The sequence below is a fragment of the Lissotriton vulgaris genome, chromosome 4_1, assembly GCF_964263255.1.
Source record: "Lissotriton vulgaris chromosome 4_1, aLisVul1.2, whole genome shotgun sequence".
In the NCBI taxonomy this organism is placed as follows: Eukaryota; Metazoa; Chordata; class Amphibia; order Caudata; family Salamandridae; genus Lissotriton; species Lissotriton vulgaris.
In genome coordinates, this window is record NC_141691.1 from 1522916163 (window position 1) to 1522930204 (window position 14042).

At 47.0% G+C, this 14042-nt stretch overlaps 1 protein-coding gene across 5 annotated transcripts in view; it reads left to right on the forward strand.

Annotated features, from left to right (window-relative positions):
• The first annotated feature begins 2363 nt into the window (after window positions 1-2363).
• The window catches only part of LYN (LYN proto-oncogene, Src family tyrosine kinase), a 332543-nt gene continuing 320864 nt past the window's right edge, over window positions 2364-14042 (forward strand). Inside the window, exon 1 of one of the 5 annotated variants that reach the window (XM_086965758.1) lies at window positions 2364-3070. The gene's annotated coding sequence lies outside the window, so the exon portion shown is untranslated. Of the gene's footprint in view, window positions 3071-3446; window positions 3726-14042 lie in introns of those variants that run through there. The other 4 variants (XM_086965761.1, XM_086965759.1, XM_086965762.1 and 1 more) reach the window with 4 other exon arrangements.

Genomic DNA, 14042 nt, shown 5'->3' on the forward strand with positions numbered 1-14042 from the left:
AAGTGCCTAACTTTATTCCATGCAGGCAGAAGTCTGACACACACAGAGAAAGCCTACTTGCAACCAGAAAGGGAGAGCCAACTCATCCATGCAAACAATTCACAATTGTAACAGATCAGGCACTGCTAACAATATTTGGTAACCCTAAAGCAAAAATTTCACCCCAAATTGAACAGTAGGGAATCTCCTTACAAGAGTTCACCTGCGTTAAAAAAATTGGCTGAGAAAAAACGAAAGCTTAGCAAATTACATATCAAGATATCCACAGAATCAACAATAGGGACCAGTAGGGAAGTACTGAGAATCCTCATGGAGTTCAAGTTGATGGTAACCTTTGTTGATCCCCAATTTTGAGAATAGGTTGTCCTAATTGAACAGCGTGATCATGTTATTCATGTATGTGCTGGAGTCAGCATCACCTCTGTCTGTCCCAATCAACAGCATTATCAAAGTAACAGAAATTGACCCCAAGCTGATTGAGATGATACAGAGAGTAAGTGAATGGAAGTAGCAGCAATAGAGTCCCAGGTGAGGTGGTGAGATAGATCTAGCATTTAAACAAGTGATTGAAGGACTGATGGGGACCAGCTGAGGGATCCTGCGAAGAGGAGGTAGGATCGTCATCCTAGAGTCTACACCAGCAGATGTTTGACCTTGCACAGGAAGGTAATCACGGACTCATGTCCACCAAGAGAGAGTATGGTTCGCACTGCTGGTCATACTGTGGAGAATGCACTAAATAAGTGGCACATGTGTCAAGTAACCAGTTGACAAGGAGCACGAGCCTCATTGCAAATGTCTGAATTACATGCCAGAATTTGCAGCCAGATTGCTGTTCACTTATTTGGAACCTTAAGGTTCATAAAAAATGGCAGTCACAAGTGAATACTTGAGGTTTCGATTGGTGAAGCAACTGTCCTCAAATAGTGCAGTGGTGGTGCATCAGTGGTAGTCTAAGTTCTCAACATATTTGCCAGCACTTGGATTGTCCCTGAAACCACAAAAAAAGACAATGGCCCACCATTCAATAGATGTGAGTTTGCAGCACACCTAGCCTTCAAAATCTGGAAGATCATGGCATTAGGCCTCAGGCAAATGGAATGGTTGAAAGATTCATGGAAACACTAAAGAAACAAGCAGCCCCAACTCCCTGCTAATTTCTTCATGAGCAGGAAGTTTGAATGTCGGCTGAGATAGGTTGTTGTTTGGTCAGCAAATTTGAAGGATTTTCCTCAGTCAGGTGTTGATGAAAGTCTTTGCTAAGTTGGTGGTGCTCACGGTTGTCCTCCAAGTTTCTGCTCCATACAGAAGGACCGATTTTACGTTGGTGTTAAAAATCTTGATCTTGCTTTCCGGCATTAGTTTCTTGGAGATACAAGTAACCAGAAAATGGCCCATTTTGAAAAATACCAACAGTCAAGCAGAGCCACTTGCTAAGCATCGACAGGCTGAAATGAATTCACTTTGTCCGATGATGATGGCACTGGGGCATCCAAGAAGGGGCCTGGGACATTGGTTCTGGAAAATAAGAAAACTACCTCCTACACTGAACAAAAATCAAAAGGAAACCTGTGAGGCTCCTAGAGCAAGTCTAAGAAGACTTCAGACCCTTAGTGGTCTTCGGAATCACAAACTTGTTTAAATGTGGGTTGGGGGGGGGGAGAGAGCAGTTGGATGGCACACACTTCGGGCAATAGGACAATGGTGTCGCTATTGGGAGCCTGGCAACGCCCAAGTGACCCTTCCCCCGTATTCACCGCCACCTCTAGGGCGTGGACTTCAAGTCAGGACTAAACAATAGAAGAGAGCACTAGGATAGACTACAAGGAGTTAGGAAGACGAGTTCCTGTTGCTTAAATCTCCTGATTGATTTTGAACAAGTTCGCTGTAAGTCACCATCTTCTTCTAGTGTGATCGTTCTCATGGGATATGCTTCTAGTTGAATGTTACAACCTGGAACCCACCAATATATGTGTGAGCATTGCTACCACACGGGGTGCAGTCAAATGTTAGAAAATAAAATTTGAAAAAACTCCTATCATACTTTTGACTCCTAAGTGTCAAAAATAAACCCTAGTTCCGCGGCAATAAAAGTACATGAAAATTAGTCATCATGTTCCAGTCCTGGGGTTTATTTGTTCCTAAACCACATGCATTCTGGGACCTACAGTAATGTTTCACTTAAATGAGCTCATTTAACTAGAAATCTTGATTAGAAAAGAATAGACTACATATGGAGCCCCTCAGAGACCTAGAACCATCACTAACTCTTCCCCCCCCCCCCCCAAAAAAAGAGTGGATCATGATCTTTGCTGGTTATTAATAGTTAACATCGCGTTTTTGAAACCTTTAGCAGTCATACTATTCTAGGGAGGCCACGAGTGTGTACACTTCCAATGGCTTGATGTGGGCATAGGAATCCCAGATTGCTTCCCAAGAAAAACGAAGGGTCCTTCTCGTTTAACAAACTAGTGCATTCTGGGAGATGCAATCTTCATTTACTTCAGTGGAATCTATTGAACTTCACACACCTGACACCAATAACTCGTGACAGGAAAACCCCGAACTGAAAACTTGTCACCCTTCGGACGAGGAGTCATCTGACATGGGTTTTTTTTAATAATAAAGAATATGGGAAAATCATAATGTTTGGTGATACGTGAGGAATTCCTACTTGCGGCGAGAGCGGGCATGCCTGCAGCACTGATTATTAAAACTCGGCAGAAGAGTGTCCATGTATTCTTCAGACAGACGTGCCTCCCTGGGGCACTAACTGTATGCAAATGCCCATTGTAGGTATCAGACCAGGAAGTAGAGCTCAGAAAATATCCAGCGCAGCTCAAGCAACTTCCTCAAAGTGACCGGTGGCAGCAGAAACCCAGCTCGGACTGGCGCGCCGCATTCTCTGCTTTGGTGTGTTTTCTGGTTTTTGTGCCCGGGGGTCTCCAGTCGTACGAAAGTCTTTTTTCCTGGGCTCTGCTGGAGGGAGAAGAGCCGGCCACTGGGTCTCCTTGGCTCTTGGAGTGTAACCCCGCAACCAGTTTTCAGACTTCTCAAAGCAGCTAGAACAGTAAGTGTTTGTTTGTCGTTGTGCCTTCATAAACTATGCCTGAGCGGAGAAAGCAAAGACCGGAGAGTGAGCTCCCTCCTCAAATAACTTGCTAGCATTAGTAATGCTCCTTGTTGTGTGGACGCATGTCGTCTGCCGGGCTCTATGCTTGTGTTGGTCGGGTGTATGTATCGGCAGGTTGTGTATGTCTTCAGAGTGTATGCTTGTCTACCAGGCTGTATGCGTACAAGGACAGCCGCTGAGGGAATCGCACTATGATCAGTTTTGTGGTTCTGGAGGTGAGCTCAGATTTGGTGTTTCACGAGCCGCCTTTCGCCGGTGTTGTTCGGCAGCGCCCTGCCCTCTGCCTGGGGCTGGTTCTGCGCTCCGGGTCTCAGTGGCGGCCGCAGCACGCGCCCGGTCAGATCACGCTGAGAGCAGCTGGGAGGGAGCGCGCGCACCGCCCCGGCCACAGACGCACAGCGAGCCCTTTCATTCACGCAGGGCACGCCGCAGCTCGACTGACTGTCAATACCGGCCCGGGCTCGACGCCGAGCACCAGGCAGGTGCATCAGGGGGCGAGGAATGACAACACGCAGAACGTGAGAACGGCAGTGCGCGCGAGGTATCCTCTCGTAGAGGAGCGCACGGACCGTCACCGTTCCTGGGTCTGTAAGTAAGCATTCTACCCAATTGCATTTTGGTACTTGCAGTCTTAATTTCATTGTGGTAAACGACAGACTACAAGTCCTCGAATGTAAAGTAGAAACCTGGACTTCGCCTCTCGAGCAAGGACTTCCGAAACCCGAGAGGCAGTGTCAAGACACCACCTTGACCTGGGGCAGTAGGGAACACCAGCCCTTGAAGTGTGTGGAGGAGGTGACAACGGCAGTATACGTGAATGCCTCCTGTGATATCTGACACTACACACCAGTTGTTTCACCTGAGGCTTCGCTAGAATCCCACATTGTCATGAAGGGTTGAGGCAGAGAGAGGCGCGGTGGAGGTCGTGTTTAAGTTGCCCCTTGGACCCGCATTTCTCGGCACCTGTGAAGTCGAGCTCAGAGTTCCCTTTTGTATGTGTCATGCCCAGCACCTGTTTCCAAATCTGTCTGGCTTCCGCTTTATTATGTATTCCTTAAGTTTGTGGCACCGGCATACGTTTTGTTTTACTAGGCGTCACGTGCAGGATATATGTTTCTGAATCCTTAGACGTTACAAAGTATGTTAACTGTGTAGTCTCAGACTGGAGTCGCAGTGGTACGCTCAGCCTTTCAACCTCCTTAAGCACAATAAATTGATTGACCAGAGATGGCCCCATGTCAATGGGACTTCACTTTTCTGTCCTGAGACTTTTATTTTATATATAAGTGCTTTCTGGGAGTTGTAGTCATAGTTCATTTTAATTGAGCCAATTGGACCAACCCACCAGATAACCTTATGTGAATGCAAAGTCCAAGAATGGAAAAGTGGTGTCCACTGACACGAGCCACGTGGTCACCCAAACAATAAACACCATTGAGTTGTGTGAAGTAAATACAAAATATATATATATATACAGGGCTTTAAGTGGGTCGGGTCTCACTGAGTCTGAGCACAGGCAGTTTTTTAAAGTGTGGCTCGAAACGGGTCCCTATCGGGCTCTCTTTTGTTTCCTGGCACAGGCGGTCCGTTTTTTCCAGGCTACAGTGACAGTAGGCACATCCATGTACATGTGCTTACACGTGCTTACACTGCTCACTTCTCACTAGTGGGGAAGTTACAGCATGACGTCATGCCAGGTGAGAGTTGTAGGAGAAGGAAAATCCTTTAAAGAGAGTAATTTTCTCTCTGGATTTCACTTCTCTTTTTGAAACTCAGCAGCAGTAACATTGTCGAGGTGTCACCAGGGCTTTAAATGGAAGCTTTTTCAATATTATATACAAGCCATAGTTTTTATACAAGCCATAGTTGCTGTTTATTTATCTTACACAACTAACAACCATCGGCAAAGCCTATAGTCCTAAGCACAGATTTTTAGTTTAGGAGTTTTTAAGCCACGCCCTTAATTGCATTGACCACGCCCCTTTGAGAGACCCCCCCGTTTTTTCATCCCATTTAAAGCCCTGTATATGTGTGTGTGTGTGTGTGTATGTGTATGTGTATATATATATATATATATATATATATATATATATATTTATATACATACATACATACATACAGTGTAATAATGTAATAAACCGCCTGAACGTTGAAATCGCTATTAAGCAGTTGTGTGCTCTCCTGCAACTGTAGCTCGGCAAGCTGCTGCAACTCAGTCCATGGCTGTCAAGTGTTTTCCTTTCTCTCTTTCTGGTTAGGACTGTGTAACTCTCATCTACGAATTCACCACCCCTGGGCTAGGAGTTAGTATTCTAAAGAAGGCAAGGTTTCCTGGGGTTCAAATGTATGTGTTTAACCTGTAAATTCTGGTTTGACATATGTGAACAAGTGTCTGTGAGTCCAGGTGTTTGTGAGGAACAGGACGAGGTGACTAACTTCCCCCTAAAACTGTGCTTACCTCAGGGGGTGCAAGTTCAGCCAATCCCATTGTGCAGGAATCCCAGAAGGAGTGCCAAGGTCCTTCTGGGGTGTTCGGCTCTTTGGTGTTGCCAGAAGCGTTTTTACCATGTCGACAACATATTTTTCCACATTGTTTTTTATTGGTGAGATAAATGTTTTCCTGTTAAAGTATCGTTCGCGTTTTTTGACTTGTCGAGGCTTGCGTGTGTATCACTGTTACTGATTTCTGTTGTGCTTTTTAAATGTTTGTGTTACTTTTCATGAGTTTGACACCATGGCATTTTCGTGTCTATCGTGTTTCATTTTTAGGTTTCGCCTAGCGGAAGCTGCGCTCTGCGCAGCTTTTCCGCGCAGGCGAAATCCTGTTGAGAACCGTAGTGTGGCTTTTGTTCGGCCCTCGTCCTTGATTGGCTGGCTCCGTAAACGGAGCCTTGCCATTGGACGAGGGGCCTGTCCGTCAATGCCGGACCAGACACGGGGGCGTTCCCGACATTCTTTGGCTTTTGCCGACGTCACGCGACGCCGGGAACGCCCCCGTGTCTGGTCCGGCATTGCCGGCACTTCTACGTCTCTCCTGCCCCGTGTCGCATCTGTCCCCGGAGAAAAGCCGCCACCGAGACGATCATCGGGCTCGGGGCCCGCAACGTTTGTTTCCCCCCTTGGTTTTGGGGTTGCCAGCCTGCCTGCAAGTGCCAAGGTATTGTTGATATCCCCCGCGGTGCGAGCCGCCCCTTCCCGCTGACTCGCACCGCTCTGTGTCTCTCTGCCTGCCTGCAGCTCCGCGCTGCGAGAGCGCTCCAGCCCCTCCCGCTGGAATCCTTTAGCGGTCGGGTCCAGCAGGCTGCAAACGAAGCCCCCGCCCGCGTGACTGAGGCGGCGCTGGGTCCTTGGGCCTTCCCTCCCCCTGGATAGCCCTGAGGTCGGTGGTTCCCCCCGAGTGGGTCCTGTAGACCAGGGGGGCCATCCGCTCTACAAGACCCGACCGGGCCGATCGCGTCTCACGCGGGAAGCGTGAGACTTGGCAGGGAGTCGGGATTTCACCCGTCCAAGGCACCGTATTACTATCGTTTATGGCGGCATGTTGTATAGCCTTGGTTGTGCCCCAATGTGCTAGTGCGAGGTTCATGTGCCCCATTAAAAGCAAAATTGCTATCTCTAACATGTCCAGTTTAGTATATATGTTGGAAACGGGCACACCACATAACTCTGCCATCCCTGGATAGGTGTGACCACACCTACACTTATGGGAGCCTTCAGGGTCAACATGTGGAGCCAGTGTGTAGGGTGCGCCTATCCAGATACTAACAGCCAAATTCCTATTACTTTGACGTCACCCCACTCTTTATTAGGGGGGAAATTAAATCCTTTATCAGGAAGGCTTCGAGCAAAGGGGTGCACAAAGAATGCATCCCTGGGCATTTTCGCCTCTGTGTATACTACAGTAAGGGTAGCTGCACCCCCTCATCTTAGTATTCTCAGAGTGCCGTGGAGAGGCAGAAATCGCTCTGTGTCTCTCTGCCTGCCTGCAGCTCCGCGCTGCGAGAGCGCTCCAGCCCCTCCCGCTGGAATCCTTTAGCGGTCGGGTCCAGCAGGCTGCAAACGAAGCCCCCGCCCGCGTGACTGAGGCGGCGCTGGGTCCTTGGGCCTTCCCTCCCCCTGGATAGCCCTGAGGTCGGTGGTTCCCCCCCGAGTGGGTCCTGTAGACCAGGGGGGCCATCCGCTCTACAAGACCCGACCGGGCCGATCGCGTCTCACGCGGGAAGCGTGAGACTTGGCAGGGAGTCGGGATTTCACCCGTCCAAGGCACCGTATTACTATCGTTTATGGCGGCATGTTGTATAGCCTTGGTTGTGCCCCAATGTGCTAGTGCGAGGTTCATGTGCCCCATTAAAAGCAAAATTGCTATCTCTAACATGTCCAGTTTAGTATATATGTTGGAAACGGGCACACCACATAACTCTGCCATCCCTGGATAGGTGTGACCACACCTACACTTATGGGAGCCTTCAGGGTCAACATGTGGAGCCAGTGTGTAGGGTGCGCCTATCCAGATACTAACAGCCAAATTCCTATTACTTTGACGTCACCCCACTCTTTATTAGGGGGGAAATTAAATCCTTTATCAGGAAGGCTTCGAGCAAAGGGGTGCACAAAGAATGCATCCCTGGGCATTTTCGCCTCTGTGTATACTACAGTAAGGGTAGCTGCACCCCCTCATCTTAGTATTCTCAGAGTGCCGTGGAGAGGCAGAAATCGGTGCATAGGGCTGGTGCTATCTTTGGACACTATTAATGATTTCACTTTTTACTTGCCTTACTTATGATGAAAAACAAGACAAAATAAAGCCAAAACTTGTGAATTGTAGTACTACACAAAGTGACTTAAAGAGAACTAATGAAAGCATTCAATGGCATTTCATTTTTTTAAAGATAATGTTGTTCTTCTAATGGCATTATTGTAAGCAACCAGTGTTGCCTCATTCAGGCTTAGTACTGCATAGTGGTGGGTAGAATGGATATTGGAAAACTGGTATTAAGTCAGTTAGTCATGGAATAATTATGCTGTAAATCACAAAATAATCACTCCACAGGGAGGGTTTGATTAATATTGGGAGATGGGTGGTGGGGGAGGGGGGGGGGGGTTCTGTATTGAAACAAGAGATTTTGACCCAAAATATGGAACTATTAGGAAAGTTGCTTTTAATTTTTTTTATTGAAAAGGTAAGGGCAGAAAAGATCATCGTAGAACCTAGAAATGTGAAACTAAAATATTTTCGTCTCCGTTCACGAGACTTCTTGTGCATCTGAATTTCACTTCACAGGCACACCGAATGTGCCATATGCAGGCACAGATCCACAAAGATGTGCAGAAGTAGCAATGTATTGAAATCGACAATTTCTCTATATGTCTATGCATATAAGATGAGGATTTTTCTGAATCCATAAATATGCACTGGATTTTGCATTTTGGAGCGCTAAGTCTGCGATGTGTACATTACGTTTTTTTGTGAGTCGGGCTGCTGGCTACACTTGTAATGCTACTTCTAAATCTATAACTACTTTGATCTATTTTAAATGTATTCCTTTTTTGGTGGATACGATGCTTGTAAAACTGAAACAGGGCCTTGTGGCATGCCTGCAGCTTGACATGCAAATTTGGGCAAATCATGCATCTTTACTGCTGTTCATCTGTAAAGCTGTAATCATACATATTTTTTGTATTTTGCTGCTTTCACGCCGAGACTATATTATACATAGGGGCCCATACGTGCTCTTGAATATACATTGCGCCACCTGGCAGCTCTGCGACACGAGCTCAGAGGATACTGCCACTACAGTAGCTCGGAGTGTAGTCTGTAAACAGAAAGGTGGGAATAAAGCAAGTGTCAATTGCAGAATAATTGGTACCACTTGGTACCACTGCACCAGCCACACTACTTCCCTACTGACCGTTCTCCACTTCAGCCCCGTCTAAATTACAATTCCTACTTGTGACCCTTTTGCCTGCTTGTGCTTGTTTTCCTGACCCTGTTGCCTGCTTGTGCCTCCGTGTGCCCCTGTTGCCTGCTTGTGCCTCCGTGTGCCCCTGTCGCCTGTTTGTGCCTCAGTTTTCGTGCCCCTATTGCCTGCTTGTGCGCCCCTGTTGCCTGCTTGTGCCTCCGTGTGCCCCTGTTGCCTGCTTGTGCCTCCGTGTGCCCCTGTCGCCTGCTTGTGCCTCAGTTTTCGTGCCCCTGTTGCCTGCTTGTGCGCCCCTGTTGCCTGCTTGTGCCTCCGTGTGCCCCTGTTGCCTGCTTGTGCCTCCGTGTGCCCTTGTTGCCTGCTTGTGCCCCTGTTGCCTGCTTGTGCCTCCGTGTGCCCCTGTTGCCTGCTTGTGCCTCAGTGTGCCCCTGTTGCCTGCTTGTGCCTCAGTGTGCCCCTGTTGCCTGCTTGTGCGTCCGTGTGCCCCTGTTGCCTGCTTGTGCCTCAGTGTGCCCCTGTTGCCTGCTTGTGCCATGTGGGTGTGTGTGGAGGGCTCTGTGTGGCTGTGTGTGTGGGGAGGTTTGTGTGGCTGTGTGTGTGGGGAGCTTTGTGTGGCTGTGTGTGTGGGGAGCTTTGTGTGGCTGTGTGTGTGGGGAGCTTTGTGCGGCTGTGTGTGTGGGGAGCTTTGTGCGGCTGTGTGTGTGGGGAGCTTTGTGTGGCTGTGTGTGTGGGGGGGGCTCTGTGTGTGTCATTTGCGAGAGATAAAGCTAGTGGCATTGTAAATGACAATGCCATTTATTTATGTTAAAAAATACATAAATAAAAATAATGTCAAGAGCAATGCCAATAGCTCTAACTTTAACAAAGGCGAAACCATTGCATTGTAAATGCTTGTTCCGTCTTTAATCCATGGGCTGTCTCTTAAGTGAGAGCAGCTACGGGGCGAGGTCCTTTCACTTGGACGCACTCTTTCTCTCCCTCTCACAACACTGACCGCAGCCACCCACAGCACTGGGGCAACCAGCTATGCTCTGCGAGCAAACAGAACAAACAACAAACACTGGGAGCGACCAACAAATGCCACACCTAGCTGCCATGAGTCGAAACAAAGCACCACAGACTACATAACAAAAAAAACCTTGGAACACATTTAAGACTAACTTCAGCTCTCAGTAGTGTGGGAGCAAATGGAGGGTCCCCCAAAACTGAAAAACCCCTAAATAAGATTTCCAACAATGTGCTGTCTCGGTGATGTATCTGTGCGTTAAAGCACTTCCCAAAACACAAAAATCTAGCAAAATTCACAGGATTCGGCTGGATCCGAGATCGCAGAGACAGGGCCGGGTCCTGGCAGTGCCCACAAGTACCGAGTATATCTGCAATTGACAAGAGGTCACTCCAACACAAATTTGGTGGTTGCTAAATGTGCGGACACTTCTCTAATTGAATCTAAGTTCCAATCATTTGTATATTACAGTATTATGGTCCTGACAAATTGACGTAGATGCAAGAAACATGTCGACGAGTTATAGAGAATAAGACGGAACATTACTTTCCTTTATATGCTACTCTATTTTTATTCATTAACAATGACCTCCAAAATAATTAATTATGGCAGGGTTCCCTAGTTAATTTCATTTCCACTTTCCTCACAATCTACACATTCAAAAAAAGCCTTTCACCTTCAATTAAACTTCATTAACGACCAGACAAGTAAAGGAACTCTGTCAAGTGTCCCTTTCAGGGGCCCGTTGGGCATTGCAGCGCCGACTCAACAAGGAGCTGCTCGACGATGAAGCGTGCCACCCTTGTTGGTGGTTGAGGACTCTTGTTCCGAAATGTAAATATTTTTAGCGTCCTGTATTCCACATAGGTACACTAGTGATGTTTACATTGGGTGTAAATAGGAACAGCATTTTTTGATAGTATTGGGAGTGTGTATGCTGGACCTTCATTACTCCCTGTCTCTTCAATTGTCAATAATGATACAATAGTTTTAGTGCCAGGCTGGTACTCGGTTTTGGTGTTTCTAGCGGCATCCCCCTCACTCTTTTACAGATGATAACCAGTGATACCTGGTGAGTTTGAGTGCCCAAATTCAGGGGTTTATATGTTCTCCAGTAGATCACAATTTTAATTTTGGCTTTGATAACATGCCAATGCGCCTCCTTTAGCATTGGTGAGATGTGGTCGGATTTTCTCTTCGTAGATATGAGTCTAGCCATAGAAAACTGTCTTACTTTGCCTGAAATGCAGACCAAGTGACGTTTCAATTTCCTCAAGTTTCCAACACCCTTAATGAATAGCCAAAGAACTAGAATTGAAATCATTTAAAGCACCTAAATCTCCCTTGGCTGTTTGCTTGAGGTGTTCTGGGTTGCTTGAAGGTGAGAATTCCTCAAGTTACCTGCGAGTTGTGCCTTCTAGGATTTGTCGGATACCCTTATCAAGTGTGAAGGTGCTGAGAAAGAAGATGCACCTGAGTCTCAGCCACTCTTTCTCTCCAAGATATCTATGTTCTTGTCTAGCTGACCCGCTCAGGTAGTGAGCTACACAACCACCTACTGTGGATCTTGAGTGGGCCTCCTCCCCCAGACTTACCGCTCTGAAGCCAGAGTGTGGAGTTGGGAGTCCTCCCCTCTTTCATTAGATATTACATTGCTAGCTTGGACTGCTTCTAGATTCTCTTTTTTGCTTCCTTCTTGAGTTTATGCCTTATGCTTTCTGCTCAGTGTGGTACTCTCCTCCGCATATCCAGCTTCCATGCACTGCGAGTTGGACTTCCTTGAGGGGGGAGCCGATTGGCTCTTCAAGTTCATTGAGCAACTAAATGCCACAGCATTTTAGTTCACTAAAGAAAACCATCCTGTGTACCACACATTACATTTTACGTTGTACCGACACCATCATTTGGTTCTAGGCAATATTTTACTTCCTTGTGTTTTTATTTCACTTGCATCCCAAACCTTATGCTGTTATTTTTATTTAGCTTATATTGTTCGAAGACCAGTTCGCTATAGTTGTCGTTACTACAAGTTTGCCTTTTTAGGTACCGTAACTGGCTTGTATTCCTGGGTATGCACCTGGTATTCCAACACTTTTATTTCTTTGTTTCTCTTTATCTCACTGGGCTCTGTGTCTTTCGAGTGAAAGTTTTGTGCTGGGTCAGCTTCCAACATTCTCTAAGGAAGATATTGTTCTCCTTCTGCATGTGCTCAATCTAAGCCTCGGCCTTGTGCGAAACTCCCCTGCTGCCTCACAGGAGCTCTCGGATATAATCGCTCTCTGTGCCCTGATGCACCTGGTTAATGTTTGCAGGTTACAAATCTGCCTCCTGGGCTTGCATGGTAATCCCCTGCTTCCCTCTCTTCTACGATACCTCAAAAATAAACTGTACCCAATTCTGTGGCAGACTGTGCTCCCCATCTTGTGCTGCGTAGCAGATTTCTACATTCCTTAGGGCTTTCTCACAGTGCTAGTTCAATGACGGCTGTTCACTGTGTTCACCCCCCGTTTCTCTAAGATACAATTAGCTGTCAGAAGCCTGTAATCTTAAAGTGTAACGTGCCAATTTCTGTGCAGCATTCCGATGCCCTGGAACTCTGGTCGTTGTTGTAACCTAGCTGAATGTTGGTATGAGTCACAGAAAAAGGCTATTCCAGTCCGTTTGCCGAATTAAGTTAAGGAATCCCCTCGTCCCCCGGGGACCTGGCTGCTACCAACATCACTCACCAGCTTGACCGCTGGGTACCACCTGGGAATTCCTCTCAGCCTAGCTCCTGTCTCACTGCTTCTCTCTTCTTTTGCTTGGTCATGCAGGATGTGATGAGGGGGTGAAAATACACATCATGCCCTGAACATACACATCCTATGTCCTTCTTGCCAGCGGGCAACCTTCCTCCTTTTCCTGAACTACTGAAGAGCCAGGCCTACATGATGAAAAGCTCGCAATAGTATACCTGTGTACACCTTTACCCATCCAGTGTAACATTCACAAGCAGAGAGTTCAGGATATTTTTGCTGTGTACGGTTCAAAAATACAAAATGGAAACTTCAAACACATTTTTATAATACAAACTTTGGAGAAATTGATGATAGTAAAAACATAAAATGAATTACTGATGGGATCAATCCACACGAAGAAATCACAAGGCAGGATAGTTGAGTTTAATTTCGTTTTACGTTAATCTCAGTAAAGGCCCAGGAACTACGGGAAACGCCTGCACCCTCCCCTTGCAGTACAGCAGGCTTCAGATCCTCCTTGCTAACCAGGACAGGCAAATGTTTAATCTTCTGTTGAATGGCGCACTGTTTATCGCCAGGTTGTTCTTGTATTTTTGCAAAAGGAAATAAATAGCTCGACAAGCATGTTTGCTGATTTATTAAACAATTTTAACATCATGGGACAACTCCATTTCAAGAAGAAAACAAAGGTAAGAACAACAACGCCAGCGTTGGCCAAGAAGGAGCCTTCGCCAGAAGGTCCGAGGACCCGCACCTGCCGCTGTTCACCTACGCGCTATGGCTGTAAAGATGCCACAGTATATATCTGTGTGCGGTCTTTGCTTTAGGTGCTCATCTCCGTGACATAGAATGACCAACCTGACGCCCTTTCCATACCTGCCAACTTGAAGAACAATCTCACTATGTGAGGAGGGGCTGGGCTTGGTGCCAAGAACTACCTTCGAAGCACTTTTGGACTCCACCCTGCCCCCAAGCCCACCACTATCAAAAGAAAGAAGCTTGCTGAGGTTGGTGCCTGTGCCCTGGGGTGTTTTTACCCCCCTTAATGGACGTCGGCAGTTCAAAGCCTCGGAAAACGAGCCGTAACACCACTATTTACAGTGGTTTTCAGCTTGTTTTCTGTGCCACTCTGTGATGTCTGCTCCCCACCAGGAGATTGTATGATGGGAGCCGATACCATGTGTCACATGGTGGCATCATGTGGGTTGGCAGGTATGCCTTACTAAGATGGAAGGTGGACTGCTGGG